This window comes from Fundulus heteroclitus, chromosome 6 (assembly GCF_011125445.2).
Source record: "Fundulus heteroclitus isolate FHET01 chromosome 6, MU-UCD_Fhet_4.1, whole genome shotgun sequence".
Classification (NCBI taxonomy): Eukaryota; Metazoa; Chordata; class Actinopteri; order Cyprinodontiformes; family Fundulidae; genus Fundulus; species Fundulus heteroclitus.
In genome coordinates, this window is record NC_046366.1 from 26021514 (window position 1) to 26045911 (window position 24398).

General features: G+C 38.5%; 1 protein-coding gene across 21 annotated transcripts in view; it reads right to left on the reverse strand.

The window, feature by feature from the left end:
* The window catches only part of LOC105931007 (protein tyrosine phosphatase receptor type F), a 280629-nt gene extending 256442 nt beyond the window's left edge, over positions 1-24187 (reverse strand). For 10 of the 21 annotated variants that reach the window (XM_021319996.2, XM_036138441.1, XM_036138439.1 and 7 more), the window contains exon 1: positions 23656-24186. The gene's annotated coding sequence lies outside the window, so the exon portion shown is untranslated. Of the gene's footprint in view, positions 1-23655 lie in introns of all 21 variants that reach the window. The other 11 variants (XM_036138431.1, XM_036138434.1, XM_036138432.1 and 8 more) reach the window with 2 other exon arrangements.
* Positions 24188-24398: the final 211 nt, after the last annotated feature.

The window sequence follows — 24398 nt, forward strand, 5'->3', positions numbered from 1 at the left end:
CACCCCCCCCCCCCCCCCCGAGCTCCACGGTGGTGCGCACACTTGCCAGAACCCATAACGACACCTACCGCCAGCATTAACCCGTTTTCTGGGGGAAACCATGAAGCAGTAATAAGGCCCGTTTACACTACACCTAAAAACCGAGCCATGCCGAGACCAGACCCGTCCGAGCTTGGATCAGTTAACAGAGATAAGACGACCGTTTACACACAGGAGTTATCTCGGTTATCCCGGTTCCTTGGTTTCTCCTCGCCTCCTAGTGGTGATCTGCGGTACTACCGCTCTCTGGAATTGAAGGCGGGACCGAGCAAATCAAAATGGCGGCACCCGTAACATTCAGGATGTTATGGTTAGACATAGAGTCGGCTTTTGGGACGTGGATAAGACAAACAAACGTCTAATAAGGATTTACAGACGCAGGAAACAACGATAGACGCTGAGGTTCATCACACTGCTAAGCAGAATCATCTCTGGAAATCATGTGGCACGGTAAGGAAGCTAGTATTTTTATGAATGTCTGAAATTTGTCTGAATGGAGTGTGAATCAGGACGTGCAGCCAGACACGCTGGAAAAACCGCGGACAGTCAGCTGACGCGGTCTGCTCATGCGCTCTTTATCAGAAAACCGGGCCAGAAAAAAAAACCAGGCCGAGACCTGCTCAGGAACTGGTCTGCAGTTAGCGCGGTCCGGTTATGTTTAGCGCGGTCCGGTTCAGTTTGCTGACCGTTTACACACAAGAGTTATCTCGGTTACCGAGCTCGGACTGGTCTAGGCTGGGTTAAAAAAGGGTAGTGTAAACGGGCCTATAATTTACATACATCAATTATCCAGGTAGCTTTACTGTGTAATTATAAACAATCAGGACAATAGTTGAAGCCTTCCTTCAGTATTTTCGTCATGACAGACACAGAAATATAAATGAGGAAATCTTTACAATCATCCAAAAGATATATTCCAACTTTTAAGAATCAGAAACATCTTGGGACATCTTTTGCGTAAATCCCTGCAAAACATTTACAAAAAAAGGTGTTGCCTCTGGACGCTGAAAGCCATCAACACGTTATAATCACCTGGGAAATCTAATTGTCGCCCCTTCAACTCATGCAAGCCTTCTTTCATTGGTTAACAGCAACATCAGAGCAGGTAAGGAAACAGAGCAGGCATTTAGCTTGACAGGGGGGTTAATGACGCACCTTCCCACTCTCTTGGGTGCAAGCTGAGTTAGCTTTGCTTTTATCTCAGTCACTAACGTAACCTGAGCTCAGACACTATATGACTGACAAAAGGTGGCAAGACAAGCGCTAAAGGGAGACACTTTTCTGTCCCGTCACACACCAGTAGAGATCCCACAAGACATTTCAAAAGCCTGAGCCACACACACACACACACACACACACACACACAGGTGCAGATTTTAGCGCTTTTAAACTGGAGACAGCCAAACTCTTGGGGACATAATTTAACAAACTACCTTTCGTCTGCGCTGTGAGTTGCTGCAGATTTCCATCTCCTCATTTCAATGCTGGGTGCCAGGAGCTCCCGCTGGTTGATTGAGTCACTGCCGCTTGGTGCTATATTTTAGCATATGATATGTTGTGTACTGCATATAGAAGTGGCATTAATGTCAGAGGGCATACTAATTTTGGCATCTACTTTTGGAACAACCATTCAAATAAGATGAGTTTAGATGCAGAAATCCGATTTAATTTCCATAACCGTGTTTGAATTAATGTAAATTGATGAACTATAGGAATTGACATGATTTTTTTAGGCAAGGCGAGTTTATTTGTACAGGACATTTCGACAACAGAGTGCTTTACATGATAAAAAGATAAGTACATTGCAGCTACATAGTAAAAAGAACGTAAAGAAAGGTTGGACTACACACTGAAATTAATTACGTTTCAGTTAATAATATACATAGACCGGTCAAAAGCATCTCTAAACAAACCTTGATTTAAAAGAAATCAGGGTTTTAGCATTTTACCAGTTTTCTGGGAGTTTTCTTCAGACTGGTGGAGCATTAAAGGTGAATACTGCTTCTCCATGTTTGGACATTCTGATGATGTGAGAGTAAACTTGCACCAAAGGACCTGATTGGTCTGGAAGGTTAATGCAAGGGCAAATATTATTCTAGAACAAGCAATTAATGTTTAAACCCCATTTGTATTTACTACTCCACCACCCCTTATAAAACATATGATTCCTTAAAGGAGCTTAGCGCAAGTTCCAGAGTTTTTGCACAAGTCTGCCCCCTCTGGTAACAATTGGAAATGCACGTGCATGGGAGACCAAGATAAGCATCTGCCGCTGCGATGGTACAGGTCTTTTGTTTAGAGGTGTGATGTCTTCTGAGGTAAGAAAGCTATAAATATTTAAGTTAGCCCATGATCTCTCGCTAATGCATGATAACAGCAGAGACTCAACAAAGTAGCCAGGTGAACGAGAGCGAGCGGCGCGTCACAACCACGCCCGTAGAATTCGGCCTACATCAGTCTCATGAATTGAGTAATCCAGCATATAGAGGCAACTGTGGTAAATAGAGGATATTTCATTTTGCATTTCGGGCAATTGTAACAGCTTGCATCAGAAAGAAAATAAATATTAGACTTCAAAACTTGCACCTTACACCTTTAAAATTAACGGATCTTTTATAGCAATAACATATTTTTTTGAAAACCCTACCTTTAAATTTTGTTATCTGTTGAATGTGTGAAAATCGCACATTAAGAAACATTTCACTGATCAATCTGATCAATACCAACTGTTTTAAATATAACACATAAAAGACAAATAAAACTCTGGCGCAAGTTATTGATAGAGATTATAGTTTTGAATCAAACAGAAAAAGAAGGAATAACAAGATTATTTTCATTTGTGGATCAAAGCATGTGTCCTTAACCTTAATTTGATTTTAATTAACTGAAAAAGAGCGCATCCAAATGCACATTTAATTAATTCTTTGATCAACCAAAACATTTGGGGAATTTAGTTTTGATGCATTTCGTGAATGGAGAAAAAAAAATCTAATCTTTTAGTATTTGGCCTGACAGCCAGCGGTCAGAGAACATCAAAGAATTTTTTTTCCCAATTTTTGGATCTGTAGTTGCATCCCTAACATCTCATGAAAAATAAGTCTAAGCTTTTAAAAATGGGATAACCAAGAAAACATGCCGTGCAAGTAAGTCAGGAAACTTTCCCATGTTTACAGTCAGAGCAAAAATGAAAAGCTTAAAAACAACTGAGAGTGGAACAAACAAGGTATAGGACCCAGGTTTATGTGGCCATGAAGAGGCAATATGGTAATAAAGAGGAAACAAATTCTACAAAGCAAACACATTTTTCAGTATACAAAAAGATACGTTTATTAAGGCTTCTTGCATTTTTACCGCTGAACGTGGAGGGCAGAGTTGTCATCATCAATTGGCCTGAGATCAGAATCAGCACATCTTCTTTTGTTCAGATCCGATAAGTGATCAGAAGGTCAAATACTGCTAAGTCTGATGTTTTCTTATCTATTAAATGTATCAAAACTAAGAACTCCCACCATTTTAAGTCTAGTTTTATCATTAAGCCGTTATTCATAAATAGTCTCATTGGGACACAAGCTCTCATTTAGAAGTAAACCATTTCATACATCAACTAATAGCTTTGACACCATTTTTTAAGTTAAATAAGAACCAGATAAAGGTTAGGGACATAAGGGTAATCTTGTAAGTGCTTTATCTTCTGTTGGATTCAAATATGTTACTGCTATCAAATAACCAGCAGCAGAATTGCTCTTTTGTCTGTGGTACACCACTACCATTTTATAGTCCTTTAAATAGGAAAATAAAAATGATCAGAATCAGAAGGTTGACGATCTAAGAAAGACGGAAAATGACATTTCGGTAAGGAAAGCCCTAATTGGTGTATCTTGTGTATATTGTTTTGGGAAACTGCATTTCTATGTTACAGCTGGTAGGGGAAATTATGTTGGTGCATCCAATTCATTATGTTAAATAACGCAACATCCAACATGTATGATCTTTAACAAGCGCCATTTCCTGCTGGTAAGAATAAATGAATTAATTTGGCAACATCTCAGCGTCGTTTCCTGACAAAAACAGTAATTCACAGCCCTAACGGAGGCCTGGAAAATGTCAAAGGTGGTTTTCTTGATTGGCTCATCTTCTTTAACATTACCATACATTTGCTTGATGGCGTGCCTTTCATGCATATTTGACATAATGTGTGCTACGCCGCAATCTGAATGCACACCGTCGCCCTACTTTAAATTATTATGAACCCCAGTTGAGAGTGCACCTATCAGTGCAAGAACATGAACGAACAAATCTGCTTTTTATTCATTTTTTTTATTTCTATTATTTTGGAGAAGGATGGTGTTGCAGGATTTTCATCGCATTGACTGTTTTCAAGCATTTTTCTCATCCGTTTGTGCCTCCCATGACATCTGACTTTTGGGTGATCTGCTTTCATCCCCATGAAATCTCAGCCCCTTATTCCACATTTATTTTAATGTCTAATTTATATTTATGTTGTTTATTGTATATTGGCCTCTGCATGTCGTATGAAATTTATAAATGCCTTTTTAAGTTTAATCCTTTTTATAATAAGCATAGCAAAGGCCACAGAAAGCATTTCTACTTAATGTAGTAAATCTTATTTGGTACATATGTTGTTGTGACACATCAAGTTGGAATCTGCACATAAATATACAATTACAATATTAGTGAGGCTATAGCACATCCCTGAATGTGCTGCCATGGAAAATAACCTTCAAAGGCTGTTGAAATGGAAAAAAACTGCCTTTTATCCCCATGTCCCCAGTCATTAAATATATAATAAATACCATTTAGCACAAATAGAGTCAAATGAGTCTCTCTTCCTCCGCCACCTAAACTTCTCAGCAGCCTCATGCTGTGATATTCTATTGCTTCCTCCCAGCAGTTAGGAAATTTGACATGATTTTAGTTCTGTACTGCAGCGTGTAACCTTGAAATGCACTTATACTGAGCCTGATGAATGTTGGTAATGTGCATCTAGCTACTAGGTCATTTATATGATCATAGCCCATATTTATATATAAACAGGACACAGGAAGCAACTTATCATGTTGGTCACCGCGGAGACATTTCATTAAAACCAGTTCAAAAGTCCCAGTGCTTCTCCATTTGCTGTGACTTCATTGCAGAAAAATGGGAACGGGACAAAACGACACATCCCCAATGAAAAACTACAACCTCTGGCTTTATCTGATGGTAATTTTCAACCGCCTAAAAGCAGGTGATTGTTTACAATAATGTACTAAAGAGAGCTCTTGTAGAGCAAAAATCTTTAAAAGAGGATATTTAAAGGACATTTAAAGTGCTGGCCACATTTATTGGCACCTGTAAAAAAGCATATGTGAAAATTCATTTTTCATTGAGAAAGCATAATCTGTAATCTGCGTAAAGTTATTTAATTATTTATTTAGATGGTATCTGATTAATTTGATACCTACATTTAAATTAAATGTAGTAGATTCCGTTTATTTGCGTTTTCTTTAAGCTCTAAAATGTTTACACTGATGAATTTCATTTTTAACAGAAGTACAAATTTCTCAGTAATTTATTCTATTTATATAAATGTCTAAACAGGCTCATTGCTGTTTTTGGCATCCAAAACTGAATCGAGCACGAAAACCTCTGGCCGCACTTTTCCAGTGGAGTCAACTCGGCTGGATTTGAACCGTTTCTGCACGACTCTACACGGTTCGGGTCATCCATCCATCCATTTTCCGAACCGCTTTATCCCTCATGGGGTCGCGGGGGTTGCTGGTGCCTATCTCCAGCGTTCACTGGGCGAGAGGCGGGGAACACCCTGGACAGGTCGCCAGTCTGTCGCAGGGAAACACAGAGACAAACAGGACAAACAACCATTCACGCATACACTCACACCTAAGGACAATTTGGAGAAACCAATTAACCTAACAGTCATGTTTTTGGCCTGTAGGAGGAAGCCGGAGTACCGGTTCGGGTCAATAAATAATTAAATTAAATTATCATATTGTACCGTTTATATGGGCACACAATCAATTAATACGATCATAATGTGCCTTTATATGAACCGGGCTTTATTCAAAATAGAACCACTTTGACATACGCAGTTATCAATTTCCCCTAAAATAAAAAAATTAAAACCACAGAAGAAGAAGTACTTCTGTCTTTGCTCAACTACAAAAATAGTAAACAAAGCAGTATTATACGAGTTTGTCTTCCGAGCGCCCAGGCTGAACTTGCATGATGTTTTAATTAAGGTTGAAACATTAGTGAGTAAGCAACAATTTTGAAGGTTGTATCGGGAGCCCCGACACTTTTGCTTCCCGACGTATTTTCGCCACTCACCAATGCAGAAATACGTCACGTTTATATCGAGCGCACTCAGGTCAGTTTGCCACATTGGGAATAATTTGAGCCTGACAAGCGTTTATATGCACATTGATCGGATTATCAATCGGCATAAACCACTCTTCTCATTCAAATTACAATTTCATTTTGATTGATTGACCCATTTTTATTCCAATCGGCTGTTTATTCTGATTACTTGTTTCCACGTAAACATAGCTAGTGAGTAGGTTTAAAAAAGGAAGTATCTACATGCCATCTTGTTTGATCCAAGATTAATTTTTTGTCCCGCCATAACAAATGTAAATATGTAGAGTTTTGTTAAATTCCACTGGGATTTAACTGGAACTTTGTGCTTTGAAAATATGAGACTATATTTGATTTTTATGAGTACAAACATTAACATGGTATCGCCACCAAATTTAAGAACCTGTAATGCCGTGAGTCGGTTTCTTTTCCCAACACCCTGAAAACCCTGTCAGAGTGTGCGGTATCATGAACTCTTTGAACTACCAGCGAAATAAATGACGAAACTGAAATAGTGTCATTTTCAACTTGAAAACAATGCTAAATATATAGTCAAAGCAACATAGAAGTAGTTCACCAGCCACAGAGTACGTAACTATGCATAACGAGAGTTGTATAGCAATTGTGGCAGAACAATTGTGTGATTTTGTTAAAAATTCTTTGCTAACATAGGATTGTTTTTTTTATTCTGTGTAAGAGTGTGTTAAACAGGATTTTATTATATAGCCTTTGCAACTTCTTTGTCAGGAATGTTTAAAAAGCATGAACTCTGTTGGCCTTAATCAACAGTTGTCCAATCTAGACTTCAGCCCTGGTAGTCAAAATCCATTCCAGATGAAAACTGAGCTATTTTCCTCACAACACAGACGTCAGAAAACGAAAACGATGTTTCTTTCACCCTGACAACATAAAACATTGCTCACACGTTTCAGCCTCTCTCAAGCACCAAGCAGAGCCCTGGGGTTAAATTATTTACATAAAGTAGGCTCACGTTTTAGCATTTAAAGTTTTTTTGTGCAATTAAAGCCTAGCAGTGGGGAGCGGTCTCTTTTTAAGGGATTCTCAGTCTGTAATTCACTGGCTGAATTATTGCATTACATGGTTTTATTAGAGTCACTTGTCTTCACTTGTGTCACAACACTGGCAGTGGAGGCTTTCTAGGCAGCCTCTGCTCCGAGCAAAAGGCCAGGAGTCACGGCGAAAAATTGGACAGCACATAACTCACACCTAATAGCATTTTGTGTACCTGCCTCATTGTTTTTTGTGTTTTCAAATTAATGTGAAGTGGCTTTAATTCTGCATCCTATTTAATTAACTGCTGCAAATGAGGCATCATCTGCGCTGCTAAGCTCTGATGAACAGTAATGTAAAAATCGTCTGGCTGACATTAGCAAAAAAACTCATTTATTTCCAAATTTGCCATCTTTATTTACTCCTCTGACTTGTATAGGCTGCATCACCGCCGGCTCCCGTCTGACACAATGACACGGTGTCAGCGCTAATGGTCTCTGATGGCATCAAGAATCTTTCAAGAGGACACAGTAGGCGCCCTGGGCCGAGGCCCCTGGTAGCCCTCTGCAGATGAAGAGCTGTCATGTCTATTCCTCACTGCCAAAGAGCTCCGCCTTCGCTCCCTAAAATCCTATCTGTTTCCAATACCAGCGGGGCAGATGGAGTGCAAGGCATGAACTTTAACAAATAAAGATGTGATTTAGCTACCAAGCTGGCAGCAATGAGCGTGACACCTCACTACAGTCTAAAGCTGTTTTAATAGGGCCACATTAAGATGGCCTATTAAAAAAAACAGAGTTTGATGGGTGTAAGTGTGAGGAAATGAAGGGGGTTTTGTTGAGCAGCAAGTCCTCTCTAGTTGTGGAAGTATGTGTGTGACTTTTTTAAACGCTCATGTTTTGAATAGTGTGTGTGTTGGTATCAAGGGTGTGGAAATGTTACGCAGCATCAGGCTCAGCGCAGTCAGCATAAACAAATTATTGTAGGCCTGATGTCATTGCATTATTATTATTTCTTTATATATATATATATATATATATTTAAAGGGTCAACTGATCATCTCCCGAGTTAAATTTCCATGCTCTGTGAGTGTCCCTAAGCGGCCAGATAATCTTTTGCCGAATTAATCAGAGAGCAGGTCAAGCTGTCGGTTTGCTTCAGATCTACTTATTCAACAAAATCCTTTAAAAATCTTTTGATCTTGTAATATCTGTGAAAATTTGTAGTAGGGCTGAACAATTTTGGAAAATAATCTAATTGCGATTTTTTTTCTTAATATTGCGATTTAATGAGATTTTTTTGCAGTTTAATTTATCATGTTTTTTTTAAACATGATAAATTTTAAAAAAACAACAAACAACAAATCGATTTGTTTCCTCGCTGTGCAGATTAGTTGCTAAAAGACCCGCAGCATCTAAACTCAGAGCAGAAATGATTGCGTTCTGCCTACGATATAAGTTATTTCAACCAAAATTGCAATTTTGACTTTTCTCTGCGTTAACCACAAGCAACAAAAATGGCCTCTAAATAAAGATGTTAGTAAACAAACCATCCACTATCCACTGTTTCTATTAATCAGACTATTGTTCAAGAGAAGAGCTTTTAGTTGATTTGGACATCAATCCTTGTTGAACATAAAGTGCAACCAACAAGCAAGTCTATGTATTAAACTGATTGACCTGTACTTAATGCTATGTATGATTATATAAACTCTAAAACAAGTAATAAAGTTAGATTATCTCACTGCTGCAACTGTCTTCCCTTCCATGTGGAGGCAAACCCACTTTAAAGCATATTACCAACACCTAATGGACGTGTCTAATTCCCTAATTGTTACATAGCCAAAAATTGCTGACTCTGCGATTTGGAAATTGCGTTTTTTTTAAATCGCGATTATATTGAAAATGCGATTAATTGTTCAGCCCTAATTTGTACTCCGCAATGGAGACTTTCATGAAGTTGTGCTTCTTTCGCCGGTCACCTCATCAATCCAGCTCAAAGTATTCACACCGTATTTTTGCCTCAAATGCACAAATTTCCACTCATAATCGTCTCACATCCATCTAACGCTATTTTTAACCACATCCATATGCAAAAAAAAAAAAAAAAAAGCAGCTTGGCGAGGCGTCCTGACAGACAATCTCAGTGCTGATTTCTAAACAGTCAGCGTGATTTTTGCACCTTAAAAGTGTACAGAAAATCTGTGCATGCTTGCGTAACTGTATTCTTGCCAAAACTGGTAATGGCTTGGACAGAAATTCCCTTGAGCAAAGGGGGCTTTTAGAGAAAAGAGCAGAGCGAAAAAGCTACAGCGTGCTGACGTCCTCCTGGAGAAAGACGAGCATGCGAGATGAAACCTGCAAAGTCATGATTCTGAACATAAACAGAAAATTGCATTATGCCTGTCAAAATGTTTTCTATCAACACTTTGCGCAACTGTGCTGGAGCATGTTCCCTGCGAACAGGGCATAAAAACTAACATCCGTGTGGCCTCTTTTCTGTTTCTAAGAGGAAGACACTGCAATGGGCTGCAACCTAAACAACTATTTATGAAAATGAAAACCCAGGCCATGCTCAGGGTGAAAAACTGAGTCACAGCTAACTGCACTCGCTCCTTAATCTATGTATGTGACATTTCTCGCAGCTAGATAAGACAGCTGACTATTTGACCTTCATGTAATGTCTTGCATCAATTGAGGCAATGACCTGTGTGTTTGTGCGAATATGCCGGTGTCTGTGGTGCTCTAATTAGATAAGGAAGTGAAAAGAATCGGAAGAGGATGACAGGTTGAAATGAATGACACCAGCTGGTGAGACCGTTGACCTATTTGTACCACGTCCAGCGTTTGTCCAAAATGAAAGCGCCGATTCTGCTTACTCTGCAGAACAGCCAAGGCACCGTCACGTGTTTCTGTCAACTCTCTTGTACATTTACCAAAAAACACCAGGTGCAATAACACGTCTACTGTGCCATACCCTACCCACGTCCTGTAAAGGCATCTCAAATGAAGGAAGCAATAACCATCAAGTTTCAAAGGAAGGGGGTGTGAAGCTATTAAGACTTCTAACAATTCATGGAATTCACTGCTGGATTTGATGCATTGCAGTGGTAAGATTTCATATGATACAATTTCAGATACTTTCAAAGCTCCAAAGCTAGGGACTGCCTGAAAATGTGACTCATGCACCCATTTTCAATTTACAATGGCACTCAACTTTATGGAACCATAAAAGTCTAATATTTAGAAGCACCACAAGAAACAATTTAGTTGTTTTTTCCAATTTTGGGTGGAATGACACAAAAGAAAAAGACTACTGCACAATACAAAGAAAGGCGATCATATTGCCATAAAAAGTTCAAATAAAATCTATCTAAACATCATCAGTTTCAATCATTAACTTCAACTTGAAAATTGTGGCCACAATCCCAATATTTGAGGCTTTAGAACTAAGATCTTATAGCATCAGATTATGATTAGAAATAGGCTTATATGAGTTTCTCATGGAATGATACTATTGTTTTAAAGGAATCATGGTATTTAAAAATACTTATGTTGACAAAATTATTTAATAAAGACGTCATGAGGCATGATGACAACACCTGCTTACATAATCATTGACCCCTTTTAAACAGTTTTTATAGCAGTAGGTGTACTTTGGGTCCTCTGCATAAGAAAGAAACCATAACAGCTGAGTAGATAAAACCTTTGTTTAATCATTTACTCTCATTTCTTTGTTTTCGTGAGTATAATATAAAAGAAATTGACAATTTTCCTCCTGTTTTTTTCTCTTATGTCATCTCATGATGAGCACTGTAATAATACAGTAGTTGGCTAACTGTTAGCCGCTAATGTTGCTTAAATTAGCATCTACTTTTTAAAGTTTCTCTAATAAGTCTGGACTCCATTTATTCATCTCTTGTCCAAAATCAGAAATAGATAAAATTGATAGAAACTGTTCGTTTTCTATTAATTCTAGACATCTATTTATTTCCTTAGTAGGCGGTGCCCAAGGAGTTATGAGGAGTTTTAGCAGAAAACATGAAGGCCAACATTGTGAAGGACATTTATTTTTATTTTATTCATTTGAGTTGTCAATCTCAATCTACCATGACAAATATAGGTCTGCTGAAATTGATAGGAGAATTATTTTACAATGAAATAAACTAATTGCGAATACAGTTTGAGATGCTAACTGGCTAATGGTACCAAGTGCTAATTAAAGTGGTTGAAAATAGTTCAAAACTGTCATAATCATATGTTTTGGCATTAATTTTTACTAAAATTGTAAACCCCTATCTAAATGAGCTGCTTGGTCTTTCATTTTTCAATTATTTACAAAGACACACAGTGTACCTTTTCTTCTGCCGTGAATAACAATTGACCATTCATAGCAAAAAGGCCTGTATTACGTAATATTAGACTATTATCGAATAATTTTTCTTATGGATGTAGTGGCTTTACATAGCAATCAAACCCACGTATTGTAACTTAAAACAAAAGGTTAAAAATAGCATTTTTTTCACCCAAACTAGTGATACATTCCAGTAAAGTCTGCTGTGCCTCCCATCCACTTCCTCTCATCAATCTATAGTTCATACTGAGCAGCTCTACAGAAAATAAAAATATGAATATAAGCATGAAAGGAACAAGCTGATGCTCATTAAGTGTTATGTACTCTTTAAATGTCTCTAAACATTTATGAGATCGTGTTCTGAGTTGGAAAATATCAGCATCTGCAGATATTGAAATTGAACCGGGACCTCAGAACACTGTATAGGCTCATCTTTCCTGATTCATAATGTTTTTTTTTTTATTCTAATTTCCCCATAAAGCCTCAACATTATTTAACTGTTGTGCAGACCAGCTAGTAATAGATTACCTTTTTTCACATTAAACAAAAAAGTTCTCCCACACTTTAATAACAGAAACTGAGTAACTACTTAGATCATTAAGTATGAGTAAACCTATTATTACTCTATTTAGATATAAACAAAACAATACTTTCTCATGGTTGGTTTGAAGACACACCTTTGTAGATCTTTTGATATCAAAGCCTTTCTCATCTCTTACACATAATCCATAAAAATAACCATTAAAGCCAAATGGTAAACAGTAATTTAGGTTTCCTAATCTGAGAAACAATCAAAAACTCTAACAGTTACAGCAACTTTGGGGGGGAAAAAAATAACCCACTTTTACGCGTTTGATGGTTACAGGTTTTAATTAGATGTGTGGTGAAATTCCAAAGCCATCTGGGACCATCTGAGATCACAGGGACAGCAGATGAATTGCAACAGTTTCTCCGTTTCACTGCAGACTTTGTCATGCATACCAATTGGCAGCTCGCTGCACATTGTGTCTATGATATTCCACAGTTGTCTGCGACTTGCATTTCCTCACATCCTAAAAAATCTCTTAACAACAACAACAAAAGAGCAGCACTTTTTCTGGGCATGTCTGCGAAGCAATAAATAGAGAGCTTCAAATATTCAGCTCTTGATGATTAAGATTTAGAAATTTACATCAAAAACCAATTCAAGAAGGCAAAGATGAATTAATTTATTCAGCAGTAATGCCAACTGAAGCCATGCTTGTGTCTTTATCACTTATATACTGATAAATTATGAACAGAAAGTTTAATCCTTTAATGGAGTTTGAGACAAAACCTCTTAAAAGTTATTGTGAAAAGATAATTCAGCTCAATTGTGACTCAGCATTTCAAGTTTTTTTTTGTCTTAAATTAAATTTGAAGTCAACCAGCTTCTCAAACAAAGACAATCAGGTGCCCCTGGTTTTGAGCTTTGATCATTAACGGGAGAATAAGCACACTCCTAAAGGTTCAGACTTCATCCTCTAGTTATTCTTTGTTCTTTTTATTTAGAGACACACTTTCTGTTTCATCTTCTGGAGCACATACAGTTGTTAATGGGACTTTTTTTCAGTAGAAGAAAACTCAATTGAAGCTGCCTTTCCATTAAAACAACAGCTATTGTTGTTAAAAGTGGGTTACAACTGAAAAAAGGGAATATCTATAGTTTAGAAATATTTTCCAGAAGGCAAGGACAGTCATGATACGGAAACAAAAACAGTTCCAACTTTCACCCTTCCTAAGGCTACTCTGCTTTAAAACTACTGTTGGCCAGCCATGAGCAGCATGTCTGTTAAGCACCAGACTGGAGCCTGGCTACTCATGCAGAAGGTTTGACAACTCCGCATACCCAGAACCAGAACCGAACACGGAGAAGCAGCATTTAGTTCCTATGCTCCACTGATCTGGAACAAACTTCCAGAAAACCATAAAAGTGCTGAAAGCCTGAGTTCCTTTAAATCAAGATTAGGTTGCCTTCAACTGTTCTACTTAAACTGTTTTACTGAAACATCGTTAGTTCAACTTTATAGTCCAACTGTTTTTAATGTTTGGTTTTAGTTTCTATTTTTCTATGTTCTATTTAGCTCTACATTTTACTCCTACTTGCTTTTATTCTGTTTTTTTCCCCTGTATTTTAATCATGTAAAGCACTTTTTATTGTCTCTGTACTGAAATGTGCTATACCTTAATTAATCCATTAAGCTTGATCCTGCATAATGACCAAAACGTCAAAAAAGGTATATTATTGTGTAGTAGGTATAGGCTGGATACCGGTTTCAAGGTATGCCAAAGTTTGATAGCAATTTCAAAAATTTTGAGGATAGGGTAATGCTATGCTCCCCATCCCTCACCTGTAACCGTGCGCTGCCAGTCAGCTAGCTGAAAGAGGGATAACAAACCTTTCCACCTCACAAGAAACACAAAATTTGGCTGTTTGGAAGTATTTTGTGAAACTAAAGCACCAATGATCGCTCTTAAGGTAAAACAACACTAAACAAGTGCCTAACTAATATAAATGGATTATGATACTTACGTTCGTCTATAATAACAGAATGGCAAAAGGGTATATTTGTCACAGTAAACACAATTATTTGAAACTATGACATTTAATGGGTATTTATTAATTAATTTATTTATTATGTTTGTATCGAACTCAAAATACTAATGAATGTATGATATATATCATACATTTGTGGCTAGTTGCTGCTTCTGAGACTTAAATATTCTAATTTATAACTGATTTTATTGTATATTCTAATGTTAATATCGTGATATTTCTACTGAAGGTAAATGGGAGAACCTAATGTAGGCCATTGCCTAGCCCCAAAAATGTTATTGCAGACTAAATGGTAAAAACTTTTAGTGTATTATCTAAACTAAGAAGCTGAACCACAACTCATAAATTTGATGGGTATAAAAATGTTTAACCACTTCCAGAAATAGCAGCATAATCAAAACCAGACATAGCTCCTATATGTTGGAGGTCTGGCCTAAATGAAAAACAGACTGAGCTAATTAACCTAACATTTGGCCTTTCAATGTCATCCATGTTCACTACCACACTCAGCAGCGCTTGCACACTTTGAAGCAACCCCCTCCAAAAAAAAAAAAATACACAAGGAGCGGGTAAAAATAGGGCTCCTGTGGTAAGTGCAGGCCATTTTTAGGCCCCGCGTCTGTTTCCACTTTACCAAACGCAGGGGTGCTCTGTAACACATTGGTGTAAATGGTTTATAATGTCACCAGTGGACTCTGAAATGGGAGAGCTGGTTTCAATCAGCAGTCAAATTGCTCCTACATTACCCACGAAGACAAGAGTAGTAAATCACTTTGTCTCTCCGCTGCTGACGTTCAACAAAAGGCATTGTTAAAAATTCACCACGCATGCTACCAAGAGCACTGCATCTTTATGTAGGTGTGGGTTTCTGAGCAGGGCAATATCAGTCGACTCCAGCATAGACGCAGGAGTAAAATATTCTCATCTTATAGGCGGAAGAAATATGCACATTAGGTATCCATATTAAAGCCTCAAACAGAAACGTTTACTGATAACCCTGACGCATAAGATTCATTGCAACTGGATTCTTGAAAGGCTGCATTTTTTCGGTACCAACGCCCTGACAGTGGGCCAGTGAGGCACCTCAAGACTAGTAATAAACTACTATAAATGTGAGAAACGCTGAACCCACCCACCACAGACCAACACACTCAGGATAAAACCTCTCATTAGAACTCAAGGGCCCTGAAATTACAAAGTTTTTACCCACATGGAGAGTATGAGAAATGTCAATGGGGGTAGAGTTGCGCCGCGTGGTTTCGTCAACGTGCGGCCGCAGACAAGCTGGAGCTGATGCCCAATCGGAGCGCCGAATGTCAGAAAATACCAATATATGAGGAAACCACGGCTGCTGCTCTGTCTGCTAGCCTTTAACGCTGTGAGAAAATACTCGACCTAAGATCTTAGAAACATTCACACAGGACAGTAATGTATTCAAGCCAACAAGTTCACAATGGTGTAATCTGTCAATCAAACCACATATGATTTTACTAAGATATTTAAACCATTCATCTGATATTCTGGAGAGACTGCCTTAGTTTCAGAGGCTTATGTTAAGTTAAATGCTGTGACAAAAAATAAAAAAATGAATGAAATAGCAAACATTCAATGTAAAGATGCTGGGAATAATCATGTCCCATGATAACTTCCTGTTGAAACCAGAGGTGCTCTGTGTAGGTCGTTGTCTACATTTAGCTTGGTGTATATTAGCACACAGCACTCTAAGTTATGGTTTTGCGGCTACGCACAGGTTTGACACGGATGTGCAATACATCGTTGAAAAAGGTAAGACACTAGTTTCAGAAGATACTGGACCTGATGGGTTTAAGCAAGAAACTGAGTCTTTCGTAGCGTCCCCCCCTCCCAAGTCTGCTTCGTCTGAAGGAGCTTTGAATATCCTCACGTGTGATTAGCAGGCTCTAAAAGGCATCAGGAATTGTGAAAAACTAAGTTAGCGACTTGTTTTTAGCAACATTAAAGCCTCATTTTGTGAGGGATTTAGGGAAACATAAATCAACCATGTAGGGAGGGTTGATATTTGAACTTGGGGCCTGATTAGTTTGGATAGCTTTTCTCCCTTAACAGAAATCATCAATTAAAAGCTACATTTTGTGTTTACTCTGACTATTTTAGCCCTAAAATGTATTTGATCATCTAAAAGTGTCAAGTGTCATTAAAAAAAATGTTGTTAAAAGCTCAGTTTCAGCGAACCAATGAGCCCCCGCTCCTGCCCCCCTGACCACCCACCCCCTGCTTGCACTGTTCAAGGCAGTCTGGATGTCATTTAGCTAGTTTTTGTCCCCAATTCCACCCCTTTTGGACAACAGTGGGTGATGGTAGTCCTTGTTCTACTCAAGTGGCCTGTTGCAAGCTGAAGGGCCACTTCATCTTGATCACAGCAGGTACACAACTCTTTACTGGGCTGCTACAGCAAATTCTCGACATAGCAGAGCAGAACTAGGGCACCACATGGGTTGCTACTGGTGAGATATCTGACAACAATTGCTGGCTTCTGTGGAGTCTAAGACTCTGGGCAGAATGAGGGATCCTCCCAGGAGGGGGAATAATCTTCAGACCTGCCAGAGCAGCAACCCTACAACTTGTAACAGATGATAACATGAAGGGCAAATAACACCATAAAGTAGCCCATTTAAAAAAAAAAAAAAAAAAAAAAAACAAACAAAAAAAAACAGACAGGGTAGAAGTGGTACAACCCAAATTTACGACTTGTAAAAACATTTTTTTAATCTAAAGTTATCCAACATTTTTTAATTGTTATTTTAATATGTATAGACAAAAAAACACTAAATAAACAAGAAATAAATTAAGGACTAGCTACTTAGTAAATGTGACTATTACAGTGAATAATATCCACGTTGCATTTTTTGCTCTTTTTAGAGAGGTGTCAGTTCAACAAATTGATATTAGCATTTAATCAGGTCATCTGCTTGGGTAACAAGCCTGCAATCTGCTGACACAACCAACAGGCTACCAACTGTATATTTAAAGCAGATTTGTCTTAATAAGAGTGTTTCCATACCAAAATGTTTCCAAAAAAGATACATTTATGTTTTTTTTGGTAAGGAAGAGAAAAGGATAATACTTTCAGCCAGCTGACAGGCAGGTTGTAGTAACAGGTGGGTGGAGGCAGTACTAAAGTACTCCACAGAACTAAAGAAGAACTGACCTAAAAGGATTATTATTTGTCGTTTAAAAAAAAAAAAAGAAAAATGTAAACTTTGTTATCCCTCGATACCAGTAACTGGCCCAAACCCAGATCGCAGTAACTTCTGCTTAAAGAAAGAACACATCAAACACATTTCATTTGGTGACACTCATGCGACCACTTCCAAGCCATTTTGTCCCCCAGTATTTCCATTTCAGAATCACAAATGATTTTATCCCAAATTACTTAAACCAATGCATATCAGTTGATCTATCTTGTTAGTACGCGTAGAGCAAGACTGCACATCATTTTTTTGAGAAATGTGTGCCCTCCATTTGGGCCAGTAGACTTCAATGAACTATTAGAGATTAGGACCCCTGATTAAGCCAAAATGCCAATGAGCCACCGGCTGCTGGTGAATGCCATTTAATGATACAATTTCTTTACATTCATTTGAACCATTGGTTGTCAAAGCTAATACAAAACTTCCCCGATGCAGGTTTGAATTGACGCGGGCCAGGTACAGTACACCCCATAGCACTTAGCTCCAAAAGGTCAGGTACAAAATGAGCCAAACTGGAAAAGTGTTAAACATTTAAAGAGTAAAATGACCACCACTCTAGTTTGGGTTGTGTATTGCAACTCTGACTAAATATTGTTACACTCAATGTTAGTTCATTGCTTTTAATTAGAGTTGAACACATTTTATTGGACTAGGTTATTAATTCTGCTTTGGTGATATTTAATGGTAATTTTATTTTATTTTTTTACCACAGCTTTATAATTGACACTCTGGTCAAAGGAGTTCTTTTAACGAGCCACATAAATACATTTTTATTGACAGATATTGAAGTGCACTATTGTATAAATTGAGTCTTCCACCAAACAATAGAGATCTGATTTCTAATTAGACCTATCCTGCTTGAATGCTCGACTTTTAGAGCATGAGAATCCAAGGTTTCCATTAAGAAACAGTTTAATTACTATTAGCTACCAAATTATTTCTTTATTAGGAACGGTAGTACTAAAAAAAAAAAAAAAAAGATAATGTGCTCTCAATCGTAAACCTCTGAGAGGTTGTAAACCTATTAGCTTTTAGTAATTGCAATCGGTAAATTAGAAATCAAAAGAGAAAAGATCAGTAAGTCTATCTACCATTAAGAGTACAGATGAGGTTTCCTGAGTGTTTCTTTCTATTCCAGCCTTTGATAGTATGTATTATATAGTAGGTCTAACAGATGATGTCATCAGCTATGGGGCCTTGGCTTGTTTCGAAAATCCCAGAAGAAAACACTCTTCTGGAAGTAGCAAAGAAGAAAGCAATGTAGCATAACACAGCGGGCCACTCGATAATCCCTCAGGAATAACGGTCATCTAAATCACATGTCTTCCTCTGAATCACCTTTGGTTTAGAGTAACCCAGCTCTAATACCCTGTGGAATGTGTTGCCATTACCATTCAGGAAACCCAAAATTGTGGTACCAAACGATGTCTTAAGCATTAAAAAAAAAAAAAAAGAGACAGAACCTGTCACAGTCCAGAAAAAGATAATACATTTAAATCAAAAGAGCCAGGTGAGACACTGTGGGAAAAGCGAACAGACCCCCTGCGGTCCTTATCTAGTCAACATGATCGAAGAAAACCTTAATGCTTTAGCAGCATGTTCACCTATCAGGCCCGTCGACACAGGTTTGAATGATAACTTATCTATCCTCAAGATAGCAAAACACAATTCTCACTCTCTGGGCCAAATTGTAGCAGACAGTTTCCTTTGTATGTAGGAAATTAAGGCAAGACGAGAGAAATAAATTATATAAAACTACAGCAATCATGCGTATACTATGAAATACAGCCTGGCTAACCTCAAATAAACATGCACCTTGCTACTGTCCATTCAGTTGTCATGACCTGAGGGTGAAAAACCCAAACATGCAGTAAGGCCACGGTTTTCTTTTCAGAGATCCACTGATGCAACCGCAAGAAACTAACCCACCCTGCATCGTCTTTATACACTCTGGCTGATGCTTAGGCCTCTTCATTGTTTCTCCGACAGATTTAATTAAAATGGAGATATATTTCGATTGAGGGCGGCAATAAGGCAATTTCAGAGTGATGCTCTGTAAGCAAAATTGCTTCCTAACCTTTTAGAAAAAAACATAAAGAATACATGAATGAAATAGGCTTTCATTGGCTGAGGAGAATTTACAGTTTTGTTTGCACCCTGACTGTCCCCGATCCCGATTTTGACTGAGGGTTTTTCAGAGGGACTGTATAAGAAAAAGAAAACAATTGTGCTGCAGGTTCTTTGATAGAGGCAGCAGTGTTGAGTCCAAATGAAAAAAAGAGGGAATTGCAAGGTTTCCCCTTTGTGTCTCTAACCTTTATTTGCTTTTTATTAAAAACATAGATTAAAAGGTGCATCAAAGGGCATCTTGATTGATGTGTTTACAGACTGATAAGATGAGTTCTTGGTTTTGATGGATGTATTAAGCAGGAAAGACAGCTGTTTTTTCAGCTTTTGATCTGCCAATCACCTTTCACAGCCGATTTACAGAAAACTGGCATACTGATTAGTGTATCTCTAATTAAGTCATAAATAAAGCTAGGAAAATTGGCTCTAGGTTATTACACCAAACATGCCTATAAATTATGTCACAGAAAGATTTAATAGGTAATTCTCTTTTAGATGACTGTTCCATGTCTATGTGTTGTTTTTTTTTGGCCACACCCATGAAGAGCATCCTTATGGTGCGTTCACACCGAATGCGATTCCAGCTAATTTTTCACTCGCCTGACATTTCGTCAACAATTCATGTGGCCAATGGGCGACCAGCTCTGGAGCTACAACAGGAGCACTGCAAAAAGGGAACTAAAAGTAGGTAAAATGTTCTTGAAAAGGGTGCATTGTCCTTAATTTGAGCAGTCAAATAAGATTATCTGTCAATGGAATAAGATTTCTGCACTTAAAATAGGAACGATTCATCTTGATCATCTTATTTCAAGTAATTATCTTATTTTAGGCGTAAAAACATTCACTCCATTGGCAGATAATCTTATTTACCTGCTCAAATGCGAGGACAAATGCATTCATTTCGAGAACATTTTACATAATTTCAGTTCCTTTCTTGCAATGAGGACAAATGATGAATGATTTAACAGTCCTTGTAAGGGCTAAATTAAAGTGTCTGTTTTTAAATCCACCCACAAACTTCTAAACAGCATTCCTTACTTCATCCTATGTCGGCAATAATTTTTCTATCTTCTATTTTGACTAAAAAAAGCTTTGCCTCCGCTGCGCTTCTTCGGCGTATGTCACAACACCATCCAGTCCCTGATTGTGTGACACGACTCGACAGAAAAGTTCAGATTTTTGAAGTCCAGCACAAGTCGCTTCACATCTACCGTGGGTTTTGCTTCGCTCTATTTGCCCTAATCGTGCCTTTCGTATGATAAATGAATCGATTCTCATATTAATTGCTAAAGATCAATTCATATAACCCAAGATCGATTAAAAAAATCTCACAGTCCCTCTCTGTGGTCACCGACAGGTGTGCGGTGGTGCCTGCTGGAAAAGAAACGGCTCTATGTGCTCAGCTAGCTAAGCTAATCAAACATTTTACCATCCCTTCCCCGCTTCGTCCCGCTAGCAAAAAGTGTGGGAATTGTATTTGTCACAAGAAATGTAGACAACAGGTATGCTTGACTATGAAGGGTGAACCGTCTGCGGAGAGTCAGAGCGGAGTCCAACGTGGCTCGCCAGGTTAGTGTCCAAATATAGAGTCCTTTCGGTTTAATAAAGTATTTTTGAATTGACTTGAATAGAAATAGCAGCTGTAGATGTATCTGGTGTCCTCTGTTTTCTGCCCTGGATCTGTTTGGGTATTCAGCCCCACAGCATGTTTCTGAAAGCAATTGTCTCGACGTTCAAGAAGAGGGTTTGGTCCTTACAGCCACCGCCATTACTTTATTTACAGCTACCATTACTTTATTAATTTGCTGTTGAATCTTAAATTAATACTATTATCAAAATGTTGCGGAACTACATGAAATTCAGGTAACAGCTAAAAATGTTTTTAATACCAGCAATACAATTTGAGATCGGATCAGATAGAATCGAATCAAAAAGAATCGATTCTAAATCTTGAGAGTAGGAATCAAATCGATTCTTGAAATTTTAATCCATACCCAAGCCTACTTGCCTTATCCCACACAATACAGATCTTGAAATCTCAAACCTGTAATTGTGTTTTTCAGGAATGACCTTACTGTTGTACTTTGAAGCAAACAATCAAGGCTGACATTTTTCAAAGAGCTAATGGCGGTGCTGAGGTGTACAATTAGCTAAACAGGAAAGGCTCTAGCTCGGTTTTGCCATTTCCCAATTTATGCCATCCTTTAGTCAATTCCCATCAGACTTGATAAAGCACTATACAAGTACAGGTCATTTGCCATTTTACCATTTAATTTACATACTTAAAACAAATTCTTTCGTACCCATTTATCTTGTACTTGTATCGCTGTGTTTCTGTGTAGTAGGAAGTACTTTAATGAATTATAGGCATAAAATATAGATTATTTAGAAGAGGTTATTAAAAACCGTGTCCAGTCGGGATCTGTAAATAAATATGCCTGGCACTGAACTTTTTTTAAAATAATATATCCTGATTGGTCAGTGTCCAGCACAACGATCACAGAAAGTATCTGTACTGAACCGATACCAATACTTATTTTGCCAAAATTAGATCTTAAAACCAATATTTTAAGCTTTTGTTGAACTAGGATGACAACCGACGCATATGTGAAGCTGTCTTTCATAATTGAAACAACTTGTCACACTTCAGTGTTTAAAACCCGGTTACAGATTCCACCATAGCCCAAAATGGAAAAGGTTGTGAAAAAAAAGAAAGATAAACCTAGACATATCCAAACTATGAAACAAATAATTTTGAGGGGTGTACTTTCTTTCCATTATTGTTACCAGACTTGACTGTTAAGTGCATATTAAAATAAGATTATATAATGAAATTGACCAAATCAGAAGAACCTTTGATAATATTATGAATGGTTAGCCATGGTATGTCCATTTTATATGCTGATTAACGCTCCATAGAGCCTCCTCGAGGGTTGACGTCTGATGCGAGACCAGGGAGAATGTTCATTTTGCTTTGACCAACACCCACCGACAGACGGGCCCCCCGAATCAAATCCTGCCCAGGCCCACAAACAATCTTTGACTGGCCCTGCTTCGGATGGAAATTCTGTCTCCGCACATGGTGATGGGGAATAGTTTGGGGAAAAACAAAGCGACAGCAGAGCGTGGCAGGTGCTTTTGCACTTGATGGCCACATGAAAACCCAGAGACCTCTGTGTGTGATGACGATGAAGCGAAGGAACCCTGCGAGGCAAACCAACCAGGTCTCTCTGACGAATCAGTATTAATGTGACGGGTAAAATCATTACATTGCAATTGCATATTAAAACACAGGATTGACGACATGTTCAATCCCCACAGACCACCACTGCTCTTCCTACCTCCCCCTCCTTATATTAGTGATTCTCCACAGATTTTTTTTTTCTTATTCTTTTTTTTGTTTTTTGTTTTTCCTGCTTGGGTGAAAATCTCATCCCTGCAAAGACAACTGCGACGTCAAGCTGTCCAGGGAGAGGTGCATGCAGCCAGCCATGCACAGGTCTGTGGCATTTGCATTGGAAGAAGGGGAAAAATGACTTGTGAAATAAAGGAGAAATAATCATTTGCCTCATCTTTATCACAGTAAACGCTGTTATAATTAGAACTGGTTGTGCATTTATGTCAATGTCTTTCATATAGAGACCAGTATAATACGTATTTTTCATCCAGTCATAAAAGTTGCTGCTGGCAAATGCGTCGAGTCAGAATCAACAGAGGAGCAACAAACTGCATGCGTGGCTGTCTGCAAGCCCATGAGCTTATTTTGCAATATACATATATATATTTTTTTAAAAGGAAATTCCATCTTTAATTTAAAGCCGATTCATGCATGTTCGTGCATACTGTCAGTAAAGATCCGTGCAAGTTAGGTAACTTAAGGGGAACCCGACCGGACTCAAGTTCAATGGAGAATGCCGATAAAGAAACAGATTAGGGTGCACTTACTGAATCTCCTCTCCGTCGCCACCGTTTGCATTTCTCTCCTTGTGTGAAGAAGCGCGGCGTTTAGTCCCGTCTTCACTAGTTTGAACCAATCCACTTCATGTAATTAAGAGCCACCGAGCAGAGTTAGCACCGAGCGTTTAAAAACAAAGATTTCTTTTTTTTTTTTTTGTAGAGAGAAGAAAAAAAAAAAGCACAGGTGGGAATAGATAGGAGTCCACCTCCGGAGAAACACGAGGTCCTGGTGTAAGGGGGGAGATATCGTGGATCTACTCGTGGCAGCTCCGGTTCGCTGCTGCCGCTAACGGGTTAACGTCAGCCTCGCTCAAGTGTTCGGCGTCGCTGCCAACGACGGAGAGAGAGAGAGAGAAAGAGGGAGAGGGGGGGCAAAAAGAAGGAGAGAAGAAATGTTGTTTCCCCTGCTTGTCTGTGAAATGCGCCGCTTTTAAGTTAATTTGCGAGCAGAAGAAGGAGAAGGAGCCGCGGCAGGCATGGAGTTGTTGTGTCCGTCCGTCCCCCCTTCGCAGTCACGCTTCTTTCTGCCTCCGTGGTGAAGCGCGCGCGCACACACACACGCGCACACAGGTCGGTCTGTCGGTCAGCAGGATTTATTTATTTATTTATTTATTTATTTTTTATTTCGGGTTCACTCGGCTTCACTCGCCTCTACGAGTCCGTTCGTTTTAATATAGGTTTATTTTCTAAATCTTGGACCGCTATCATCCCAACATGCACCAAGCGCGAAT